The sequence below is a fragment of the Lepisma saccharinum genome, chromosome 18, assembly GCF_977018435.1.
Source record: "Lepisma saccharinum chromosome 18, izLepSacc3.1, whole genome shotgun sequence".
Classification (NCBI taxonomy): Eukaryota; Metazoa; Arthropoda; class Insecta; order Zygentoma; family Lepismatidae; genus Lepisma; species Lepisma saccharinum.
In genome coordinates, this window is record NC_139246.1 from 23647557 (window position 1) to 23660607 (window position 13051).

Consider the following 13051-nt stretch of genomic DNA (forward strand, 5'->3'; position numbering starts at 1 on the left):
CCAACTGATTAAGCATAGAGATTAGATTTAAAACCCAGGAAATTTTATATAAATACCAAAGCCAAAAATATTAACACACACACACATACATACATACATACATACACATACAAAGCACAGTGCTGAACCCAACTGATATTTTTTATTCAGTATAAAGTTTTGAATTGAAACCCAGGAAATTGTATATAATAAACAACAACAAAAATGCCGAATCAAAAATATTGCAATCAGTGCAATAAAAATATATTTAGCTCTAATTGGGCCAGACACCAAAAGATTTGTGACCCAGACAAATACAGAACTCCCACAAAAATTTGCCCCAAATGCCATAGAAAATATAACATGCAATACTTCACATATACACATAAAAATACTTGTTCTGCACAGTCATCAACATTGCCCCCACAACCATCCACATCTGGTCTGAAAAGGAAGCATGAAGCACCTGTTAATGCTGGACCTGCAAAGCAGCTATGCTATGCACCCATACATAGCAGTTTTAATAGCCAATTAAGAGATTATCGGTTTGTATCAGAGCCAAGATGTGGTATTCAGAATTTTTTGAACAATATAAATCCTGATCTGCATGCAATTCTTAATGCACAAAATGGCTCTTATAAGCTGTCCCTCAAATTGTTTACACAATATAAGAAACCAAACGGCACAAAATTTACACAGCCCCACAGAACAGAAACTGTACCTGTATATTCAAATACAAATTCAGACACAATAATAAGCAGGTTGATAGAACAATTAAACATTAAACACTCTGAATTTGCTGGAAAAGAGTCTGGATGGAGCCTATGCGGCTCTCCACACAGGTTATATGTTAATTTTTCTGAATTCAGCCCATTGCAAGGATCTACATATCTGCCATTACCTGATAATATTAAAAACAGAAGAGCCGTGGTTAATATAGAAAATACCGACCAGAAATGCTTTTTGTGGTGTATATTAGCTGCTTTGTTTCCAGTTTCAAGGAATCCTCAGAGAATAAATCATTACAAACAACATGAACATGATTTTGACGATGCAATGGAGGGTTTAGAATATCCAATGTCTGTACAGAATATTGATAAATTTGAAAAAAGGGCCAGGCATATCAATGGCAAACAATTATCTATTAATGTATTTATTTGCTCCACTGGCAATTGCCCGATAGAACCTCTCAGAATCAGTACAATTGATGATGAATCTGCTATTCCAATTGATTTGCTCTTAATTGAAGAGGATAGCACAAATCATTACACTCTGATACATAATCTTGAAGCTTTAGTGAGAACACAACTAGACAAATCCAATACAATATTCAAGTTGTGTAGAAGATGTTTAAGGGTAATTGATGGTAGAAAAATGGTAAATAGAGTTCCGGAAAAAAATGCAGAAATTGCAAAAAACAAGTTAATTGAGCATCTGAAATATTGTGGCAATCATAAACCTGTTCATATGGTGATGCCAATGCCAAGTGAGAATTGCAAATTCAAAAAGTTTGAAGCCTTGTTGGAACACCCAGCATATATTGTCTGTGATTTTGAATCAATCCTCAAATCTCTTGCATCCTGCAATCCAGATCCTGAAGAATCTTCAATTACACCATACCAGCTACATGAACCTTCCAGCTTTTGTTATGTGGTTGTACAGGATGGTGTTGTTAGTAAAGAATATTCATACATGGGGCCAGATGCCATCAAAATATTTGCACATAGAATAGAAAATGAGTGCCGTGACATAGCATCTAACATCTTATTAAAATCAAAACCCATGTTGCCTTTAACAGAGAAACAGATTGAAGATTTCAACAAAGCAGAAAAATGCCCGGTATGTGATTCTGAATTTTCAGATACAAATATCAAGGTGAAACACCATTCTCATACAGATGGTAAATTCAAAATGGCCCTGTGTAATAGCTGTAATATTAAGATCAAGAGACCAAAATTTGTCCCCATATTTTGCCATGGAGCATCCAATTATGATTTTCATCATTTGATCAGGTACGAGGGGTTTGAGAAGCAGAATTTAAATATTTTAGCTGAAAATGATGAAAAATATATATCTATTAGCAAAACAATTAAAGTTAATGGTGTTCCTATTCACATAAGATTTCTTGATTCTTACAGATTTTTATCTGCTAGCCTGGATACACTGGCCACTCAATTATCTGATGATCAATTCAAAATCACACGTGCATTGTTTCCAAATCAGGACCTGAAATTAATTAGGCGGAAGGGGGTATATCCATATGATTATGTCACAGATTTTTCTAAATTTGATGAATGTTCTTTGCCTCCACAACATGAGTTTTACAGCAAAATCAGAGGTTCTGGAATCACTGATGAGGATTATCACCATGCCCAATTGGTGTGGAACAATTTAAAATGCCAGACATTTGGTGAATATCACATGGCATATTTGAAACTTGATGTGACCATCTTAGCAGATATAATACAGACATTCAGAAAATCTTGCATGCAAAATTATGGACTGGACCCAGTGTATTTTTTCAGTGCCCCGGGCCTAGCATGGTCTGCAATGTTTTTAAACACCAAAAAGCAATTGGATCTGATCCAAGATCAAGACATGTATCTGTTTATGGAGGAAGGTATAAGAGGAGGTATGGTGCAATGTTCTCAGAGATATGCCAGAGCAAATAACAAATATATGCGTGATTATAATCCAGCACGGCCATCAAATTATATATTGTATGTGGATGCAAACAGCCTCTATGGTCACGCTATGATGCAAAAACTGCCATATGCAGGGCTTGAATGGGTTGAAGATTGCAATATTGAAGATCTTCAGGACTTTGATGATAGTGAATATGGCCTATTCTTAGAGGTTGATCTGACAATTCCTGATGATTTACACAACAAATTTTCTGATCTGACCCCAATTCCTGAGGTTCAGTGCTCACCTGGCTCTAAACAGAGGAAATTGATGATGACACTGGAGGCAAAACAGGGCTATGTTATATATTACAAGAACCTCCAGTTCCTGATGAAACATGGTGTCCAAGTGACCAAAATTGGAAAAGTTTTGAGGTTCAGGCACTCAAAATGGTTGAAATCATACATTGATACAAACACGGAGCTTCGAACATCTGCAAAGAGCCAATTTGATAAAGCCTTGTTTAAATTGATGGTTAATTCTGTGTATGGCAAAACAATTGAAAATGTCAGAAAACATACCGATGTTAAAATAATTACTGACCCCAGCCTGAGCAAAAAATTGGTTGCAAAGCCTAATTTCAATTACAGAAGAATTTATGATGAAAATATGGCACTTTTCAACATGAAAAAAACAAAAATTAAGTTTGATAAACCTATTTATGTAGGGGCTGCAATATTGGAATTGGCCAAATCACATATGTTAACATTGTATTATGATGTGTTGAAACCTTTTTATGGTGATAATATAAAATTGATGTACATGGACACGGATAGTTTTGTTCTTGATATTCAAACAGAAGATGTTTATCAAGATATTGCACAGCCTGAATTGATTAAATATTTTGATACCAGTGAACATACAAGGATTCAACCCCACAACAAAAAAGTGCCCGGCAAGTTAAAAGATGAGACACTTGGTGATGTTATTGTGGAATTTGCTGGGTTAAGTGCCAAGATGTACAGTTTTAAAACATGCAATGCTGTTGTCAAAAAAGCTAAGGGCATTGGCAAAGTGACTGTTGACAAAGAGCTCCAATCTGAAGATTATAAAAATTGCCTCAAATCATGTAGCATCACCAGAACATCAGAATCCAGAATCCAGAGTGTGGATCACTTATTGACTTCAAATGTTGTAAGAAAAGTGGCTCTGGACCCACATGATGATAAGAGATGCATTTTATCATGTGGCATACATACTTTACCATGGGGTCATTGTGATTTGAAAAATGGCAATCAATGCCCAATTACAGAGCATGATTTGAAATAAATAAACATGCCTATGAACTTATTTGGGTTCAAAAAACAGGCTATTATGGAGCTGCCAACACCACAACCCTCTTCTGATATGCAGTCTAAACTGAGTGGCTTGTTAATTATTCATCTGAATAGCATATTTACAGATGTTGATGATGAAACAGGCAAAATATTGTACATATTTAACAATAATTTAAATCATTACCAATTACCTGTAGGTGGGCAATTACAATTTATTACAACTCCTGAGGGTGATGTTAAAATTTCAGTAGGGAGAAATATTTACAGAATTAAGCACTCAAACATGGTTTCTGGCACTGTTTATACTGTTTCTGCTGGTGACTGCTTATATATTGAGGTCCCTGGATCCTATGATAAGCTTATACCCTTTTTTATAGAATTAAGAATCAGATACTCTATAATAAATAACTACTAAACAAAATGCCTAATGATATTTTTGGCCATACAAGACATGAAGATCACAGTGATGAGATTCTGATGCTTGATGTCAGAGTCAAGAAATTAAGAAGTGATTTACAAGCTTTACAAACTACACTCAATGCCAGTCTTCAATTAGAAATTACAAATTTGCAATCACAATGCATGGACCCTCTTCTTAAAATTGATTCTGAACTCAAATTGCTGCTTCAGAAATATACTGACCTGGCTACATTGGATAATTTTCAAAGTTTAGAAGAAGCTGTTGCAGCTCTTCAAGCCAAATTTAAGACCCAGGCTAACAACTCTGAGCAATTGAAACAGCAATTAGAAGAGCAAATAAATAATGTCCAGGCACAGCTCCAAACAATTGTCAAAAGCATAAAATCACAAGAAGATTTTGATCTAGTGATTTCCACTCTAAAAGAACAGATTCAGTCACTCCAAATACCTAATCTGGACCCTCTGAACAATGCCATAGCCGAGGTTAAAGAAAAAATTGAGACACTTGAAAATTTTATGAACAACTTGCCATCTTCTGATGCTTTGAATGCAATAACTCGGAGTGTTGCAAATATTAAGCTGCAACTTGAAACATATGAAGATTTTGGAAAAATTCAAAGTTCCATAACCCATCTTGAAGGTACAATAGCAGCAGTGCAAAGTGATTTGGCAAATGTACTAGAATCCAGATTGCCCGGTATTGTAGATACCCTTGTCAGTGTCCAGCAACAAATCACAAAGCTTGAAAACCTCAACACTGAATCTGAACTATCTCATTTTCATCACTTGATAGATGATATCCAAACAAAACTTGAAATTTTACAACAATCCACACCATCTCAGGCAGATATAGCCCTGCTCCAAGATGCTATGCAAAATGTGGCTCATGCTTCTGAATTAAATGATGTGAAATTGGCACTTGAATCTTTGCAAAATACAGTATCAAATCTGCCTACATCACAGGAACTTAAAAATATTAAGAGGGCAGTGAATCGCATATTGAAATCAGAAGATATCAAGAATATCCAAGCGGAGATCAAACATCTCACTCAGACAGTGGCCACTCTTCCAACCAATCAACATATTAATGAACTGCATGCCCTGTTTGAGGATATCAGAAGACAGGTCCATGATCTTACTGCTCAAAATTCAAAATTGGCAATTGTTGAAAATTTGCAACAAATTGTAGCTAATATCAAGCAGCAGCTAGGGACCATGGAATCCAATCAAGCAAATGCTCTGTCTGTTTTTGCCACCCAGCTACAAGAAATTGTGCAACAATACAAGAAACTTGTTGTGGACATAAAAATAAAGCCAGGCCATGATGATGTTGTTAGAACCATCAATGAGCATCTTGAATCTGTAACAAGCAGATTGCTTACAGCAGAAAAAGAAATAACAGGCATAATTGAAAATCCTAAACATACAGTAATTCTTGAATTGTACAGCATCCCCAACAAAGAATATGATTCTCCATTTACACCAGGTGGGAAAATATATATGCTGTCCCCTGCACAATTTTATTTTACCAGTTTTTTGTTGGGGGCACATTGAGGCCAATCAAGATCAAATATTGGCTTCAACCACAGGCACACCACTACCCCACCTTATCAATAACAAATGCTGATAACAAAGTGAAAATCACAAGTGTGGAATTGGAGGATTTTACAGATCCCAATACATTAGAAACAGCATATGTTGAAGATGATGGCTCTTTGGAATTTAAAATACAAATAGGGGACAAATTATATTTAGAAAATCCTGCAGTCTCAGCTGCTGAACACCCCATAGTTGCAATATTCTTGTTTACATATTATGTCTACAAAAATTATTGTTGATGAATTACACAGACAAGCCCGACATTATTTTAAGAGACTCCCAGTAGTCACAAAAAGCATAGATGATTTATGGCAAAGCGACTTGATTGAAATGTCAAGTGGACAGTTGAAAAACTTAGACAAAATCAACAAGGGCCACAAGTATCTACTCACTGTTATAGACACATTTTCAAAATTTGCCTGGGCTATGCCACTCAAATCCAAGACTGGGGCATGTGTTACAGAAGCCCTCAGGACAATCATCAATCAGAGTGGAAGATCCCCGCGCTATTTGCAAACAGATAATGGCAAAGAATTTTATAATTCAGTGTTTCAACAATTTATTAAAAGCCAGGCAATAAAACATTATTCGAGTTACAGTGACCTCAAGGCCTCAATTGTAGAGAGATTCAACAGAACCTTAAAAAATCTTATGTATAAACAATTTACACTGCAGGGTAATTATAAATGGATTAATATTCTTCCAGAACTTCTACATAAATATAACAACTCGGTCCATTCCACAATCAACATGAAACCCTCTGAAGTAACTTCATCTGATGAGCAAAAATTGATCAGCACTGTTTATTATCCTAGATACCAGCCAACAACAAGAAAGGCCAAATACAAGATTGGGGATCAAGTAAGAATCAGCAAATATAAGCACTTATTCAAGAGAGGCTTTACAAGAAACTGGAGCACTGAATTATTTACAGTGGTTCAAGTTAAACCCGGGACCCTTAACACATATATAATAAAGGATCACCGAGGAGAAATTCTCAAAGGCCGGTTCTATGAACAAGAGCTCAGCAAAACTAAACAGCCTGACACATATCTCATAGAAAAAATCATCCGCAGAAAAGGCAACAAGTTACTTGTCAAATGGCTAGGACTCCCAGAACACAGCTGGATCGATGCAAACAAAATAATAATATGAGCTCCTGGGATGTTATAAAGAGGCTGCCAGAACCTGAACAACAGAATAAGAGAAATGGCAAATTGCTACCTGATAATATTAGGTGTCTTATTGTTGGGCCCTCTGCTTGTGGTAAAACTACACTAATGGTTGATAATTTTTTATTGGCACCCAACTGGTTAGACTGGAAAAACAGGCACTTGTATATCTTCTCTAAGAGCTTGGAACAATTAAAATATCAGCAGCTGATGAAGCTATATAATGGATTGGATATTGCCACTTTTGAACCAGATGTTAAGCCACTTCATGAATGTCTCGATAATTCTGTTGTTGTGTTTGATGACATTATATTGGATAATCAAAACAAGGTTAGAAATTTCTTTACACAGGGCCGGCACAAAAACATAGATTGTTTCTACCTGGCACAGACTTTTTCAAAAATACCCAAGCAGCTGATCCGAGACAATAGCAATTTTATATGTGTATTTCATCAAGACCATACCAACCTCAAACACATACATGATGAATATGTAGGTGGGGACTTGAGCTACAATGATTTTTCCAAGATTTGCAGCAAGTGCTGGAACCAGGACAGTTATGGGTTTGTCACAATTGATATGACAAGAACACCCAAAAGTGGCAAATACAGCATTAAAATTAACAATTTTCTAGACATTGAAACATAAATAAATAAACATGAAAAGGCCAATTATTGATGATCTTAAGTTAAGAGATTATCTTGTAAAAAGATTTAAGGGATGGAAATCAGAGAACCGAGGAATTTATGAAAAACACAAACAAACAGAACAGCCTGTAATTGATGCTATTAATAATTTAGGTAAGAATATCAAAACTGTTACAGAGCAAAATCAAAATTTGCTCACAGAGCTTGTACCTGTAGCTGCAAGGAACATATTAGATTATCCATTCACCCCACTTTCCAGTATTCATACACCTAGTCCTATTGCTCCTAGAAGAATTGAAGCTAGTCAAGATCCTATTGAATTGGGTCTTCTTGCTCAAAAATATTTAACCACACCTAAAGACAATAAAGATGAGGTTTTTGGCTTATATGCTGACACAGAGCTTGATGGCAGCATCATACATAGAATTGACAATTTCAGAGTAACATTTATGGGAGATGATATAATTGTACATAGGTATATTCAGAATCTCGACTTGGAGAAAAAGGTGCTTTTGTTAAGTACTCCGGAACACCTGGATTGTGGGAACTCATGACTAGGAAAAGGCCTGGCAGCTATACAGATCAAGATTATGAGGATTACAAAGAAATATTAATAAAATCAGATGCTCTATACCAGAACAATGATCCCACACAAAAAAGAGTCAAGTCGAGCAGTGGGGCAAAATACAACAATTTAATCAAGCCCATATGGTCACAAATCAAGACTGGCAGTGGAATCAAACAATACAACACCCTGCCCAAAGAATTTGTGTGGGTTGATGATGTCAGGAAACTTGTAGATAGGCTATTGGTGATAGCTGGGGAGGAAAATGCTGGGAACCACAATTTTTACAATGAAAAGGTTGGAATTATGGACATGATAAGCACAAAATTGTCTAATTTTATAGTGAATGACACTAAAGGGATTTGATATCTCATAAAAATTATTAATACTCTACCCCCCAAATTTTGGAATATTTCTGAGGGTCGGGGCCTTGTTAATGACATTATAAACAAGCTGCCATTTGAACTGCACATTCCAGGCTATCAGTATTGTGGTCCAGGCACAAAACTAGATCATAGATTAAACAGAGGTGATCCTGGTGTTAATCCTTTAGATGCTGCTTGTAGAGACCATGATATTGCATACAACACACATTCTGATCTTGACAAGAGACATGTTGCAGACAAGAAATTAGAAGAGGCTGCATTTGGCAGATTTGTAAGCAAAGATGCATCTTTGAGTGAAAAAATTGCAGCATTGGGAACCACCATAGCTATGAGCACCAAACAAAAATTGGGGTGGGGGTTGTGAATATGTATATAATAAACCTACAATGAAGGCCAAGGGTGTTATGTATCAAATACCTTATGCAGGTCTCAAATCTCTTAAAACTATTGACAGTCTCTTAACCAAAAAGCAGCGCAAGAAAAAAAATTCTTGTATTGCCAAGGGTCATGGTATGAAATTGTTACTTAGTACCCCCCAATTAAAAAAATTACAGCAATCAAGAAAAAAATCACATGTGGGGGGATTTATATTTACCATCCCTGCCATCTTAGCTGCTCTCGGGGCTGTTGGGAGCTTGGCCGGGGGATCAGCCGCCATAGCAAAAACAGTAATAGATGCCAAGAAAAATAAGGCAGAATTAGATGAGCAGAGGCGCCATAACCTGGCCATTGAGAAACAAGGCAAAGGTGTTAAGAGAGCCATGAATAAGTTTAAAAAAAACAAGAGCCGCTTACAAACCAAGATATTGAAGCTTTAATCAAGCCACTGGGCATCAAAAATTTTAGAGGTGTGTACATGTCTGATTCTTTGCCAGAACAACCACTCAACAAAGAGTGTGGCATTGTTAATTTGGATAAGTACAAAAATCAGGGCACTCACTGGATCTGTTATCTTAAATATTTAAAAGATGAGGCATTTGTGTTTGATTCATTTGGAGGTGTTCCACCTGAAAATTTAATAAAATATCTAAATTCAGCTAATCTTTATTACATTAATGACCGTGTTCAAAACTTCAAAGATGTTAATTGCGGACATTTGTGTTTATCTGTTCTTAGATATATGTCTCAAATAAATAAACCATCAATTGAAGATTTTCAAAAAGCCTTGTGGTATCTGAAACATCATGGGGGTATTCCATCTCACCAGCCAAAATTCAATATTGAAACTCAAATTACATGATGATATTGTATATCCCAAAACAATAGCTCTCAGAGCATTTTATGGCATGTACCTGATCCCCAATATTACACACCACAACAATACAATTGCAGTTGGGGATGAAAAAATTGTCATCACTCCAGGGCAATATAATCTGTCCACTCTAAATGCTCAATTACCCAGAGGTATAGTGTTAAGTCAAAATTCTGTCACTCACAGAGTAGAAATTGTATCTGCCACAGAAACAGTGGATCTGGGTACTATAGGAGAGCTGTTAGGCTTTGAGAACAACACAAAACTTGAACCAGGCATCAAACACACTGCTATGAATATTCCTAAATTCTTGGCCATAGAGACTCTGAATATTCACTGTAATGTGGCTGAGGGTATGATCACCAAATCAAATGGCATAGGCACTCACAAACAAACAGGCATTATTGCAACATTCAAACCTAATTCTGAATTTATGGAGCCTATTATCTACAATCCATCCCCAACATTATATTTTCCTGTGTGCCACAACAGAATAGATTATATTGAATTGATGGTCACTAATGAAAAAGAAGAATTAGTTGATTTTGCTGGAGCCACAACAACTGCAATCATAGAGATTAACATTTAAATAAAAATACATACAAGAAGAAAATGGAAAATATTGAGAGTTATGAGCTACAATCATTCCCCCCAAACAGGAGGACATTTGCAAATTTAAATCAACCCAACACAGAAATTGAGGTTGATCTTGATGTAGGGGATGGATTTATACACCCTCACAGAGCAGATCTATACATCAAATTTGATGTTGTAAAGCTCGATGGTACCGATTATCCGGCAAATTCAAATATAAGATTGGTAGATAATTTTGTGCCACATCTATTCTCTGAAATTGAGATCAGAAAACATGGCGTTGTTATAAACAGAGTGGATTATCCCGGCATTACCTCCACAGCTTTGGCCACATTAAAATTATCCAAAACAGAGGCTTCATACTACAAAATCGGGGGATTTGAGGCTGGTGATAAGATATTATCTAAGAACCACACTGTGCTGTTCCCGATGCGCCTATTGCCAGGATTCTTCTCAGATTACAAAGAAATTATGTGGAAGGGTGGTTTAAGAATTACATTTAGAAGAGCTGCAAATGATAACAATGCTTTGATGAGGTACAGTGCAATAAATTCTACAGGGGAAGCTCTGCCTAATACCCTGCCAGATGCAGGCAAATGCATTATTCAGACTATGGAGTTAAGAATCCCTGTTGTTGAGTATGAGGCCAGCTATGCTCTTAAATACAAAGCTGATATAATAAAAAATCCACAAATTCCTCTGCAATTTTATACTTATCAATGCGTACAGAAGCCCGCATCTGGTACATATTATGAGTTTGATGCTACAAATTCATTCTCCAGCATACAATATGACATGCCTGATTTTGTAGTGGTACTGTTTCAGACTGGAAGACACAACAATCAGGAAAAAAATTCAAGTAAATTTGATAACTGCAACATCAAGAACATATATCTTAAAAATGGCAGAAATGAGGTATTTCCTAGAGAAAATTATAATTTAGACATGTCCAAGGATGATTTCCTCAAATTATGTGAGGCATTTACATCCTTTAAAAGGGTCACTACTGGCAATACTGAGATGTATTACACACCAGATGAATTCAAAGCACAGAGACCCATGTTTGTAATTAACACTTCAAAAAGGAAACAAGTTGTGGTGAATGACAGAACAAATATTAAAATTATCTGTGAATTCCATGAGGCATTACCTGATGACACTATATGTAGTGTTATTCTCATAGGGGAAAAATCATATGTTTATGATGTAAGAAATGAGAGAGTCACGGAGCAATTCTACAGGGTCTCTGCATATAATATTTTAATATTAGATAAGCAAGTTGAGGCTGGGGTCCAATTAAACTTAAACTGGAAGTAAATATGTGTGTGTGTGGGTGGGTGTGGGTGGCTCATATGAGTATTTTTGGCCTATTTTTATGTGTGGCCAAAAAAAATATCAAGAGGGGCATATTTTTGACAAATTTATGGACAACAATCTCACAGAAGTGCCTTTTGTAAGTATAGGCACATCAATCCGAGGGGGCTCTTCCTTTCTCATGGAATCCATGAGGGCTTTTTTACAAAAATCTTGGATTAGGCAGGGTTCCACACTTGAGCAAAAAGCTCATATGCTCATGTTGAGCTTGTTTTAAGTGTAAGCAAATCTGCTTGAGGGGGGCTCTTCCTTTCTTGAGTTTATAATATTGTATTTTATACTACTCAGTAAGCCCTTCTTTAGTGAAGATAGCCTCGAGGAAATTGTGAATTCTATTGCTATTATGTTATTATTAAACCAGCATGCCTCTTTGGGGGAATGAGTGCAACGGTATGTTTACATTTTTCTCCTGCCCAAGCTTTGCAAATACAGATGAATTGCTTTATTTTCAAATCATTTCCGAGAACCCCAGTTACAACATGCGGTGCAGATGAAACACCACTGCTTTGAAGAACCAATGCATATACATTAGTTTCGTCTGCGTTTTCCGTGTTATTATTGCCTATCATAATTAAATGCTTCGTTCTCAGCACAGCTTCACCTTCGTTATAGTTCCTGAGATTCACATCGCATTCGCAATATTTAAATATATCGCGTAATTTAAACGTTTCTTCCATACCAGCCATAACACGCTGCTATTACGTACTACTACTGAATGTACACAAAGATTTATCCTACATAGAGCGGCCATATTGGAAGCGACACTAGCGCTCAGGTGGTAATCGCGAATAGTAGCATTGTAAGAGAGTGAGGAAGATAGAACGCAGCTCTCAGTGCATCCAAATTGCCCATGACTGACATACGTAGGTCGTTCGGAAAGCAAAGAACGTTTGCGCATACAAACCGCGCAGCTGTTTTGTTGTAGCCCATCGCTGTGTTCAGTTGGTGCCGCCGACCTGTTCACGTGCCAAGCGTAACGAGCTGTTACAATGAAGGCGGCGATTGCAAATCCCGCTGACTGATAAGTGGTGGTGTGATTCATTAGACAAAGTGACATGCTTCCGAGAATTGGAATCTATGGGGAAGGGTGTTACGAATGCG

General features: G+C 36.6%; 1 protein-coding gene across 1 annotated transcript in view; it reads right to left on the reverse strand.

The window, feature by feature from the left end:
- LOC146001915 (uncharacterized) overlaps positions 1–13051 on the reverse strand; it is a 48323-nt gene that overhangs the window by 30877 nt on the left and 4395 nt on the right. The window lies entirely within an intron of this gene.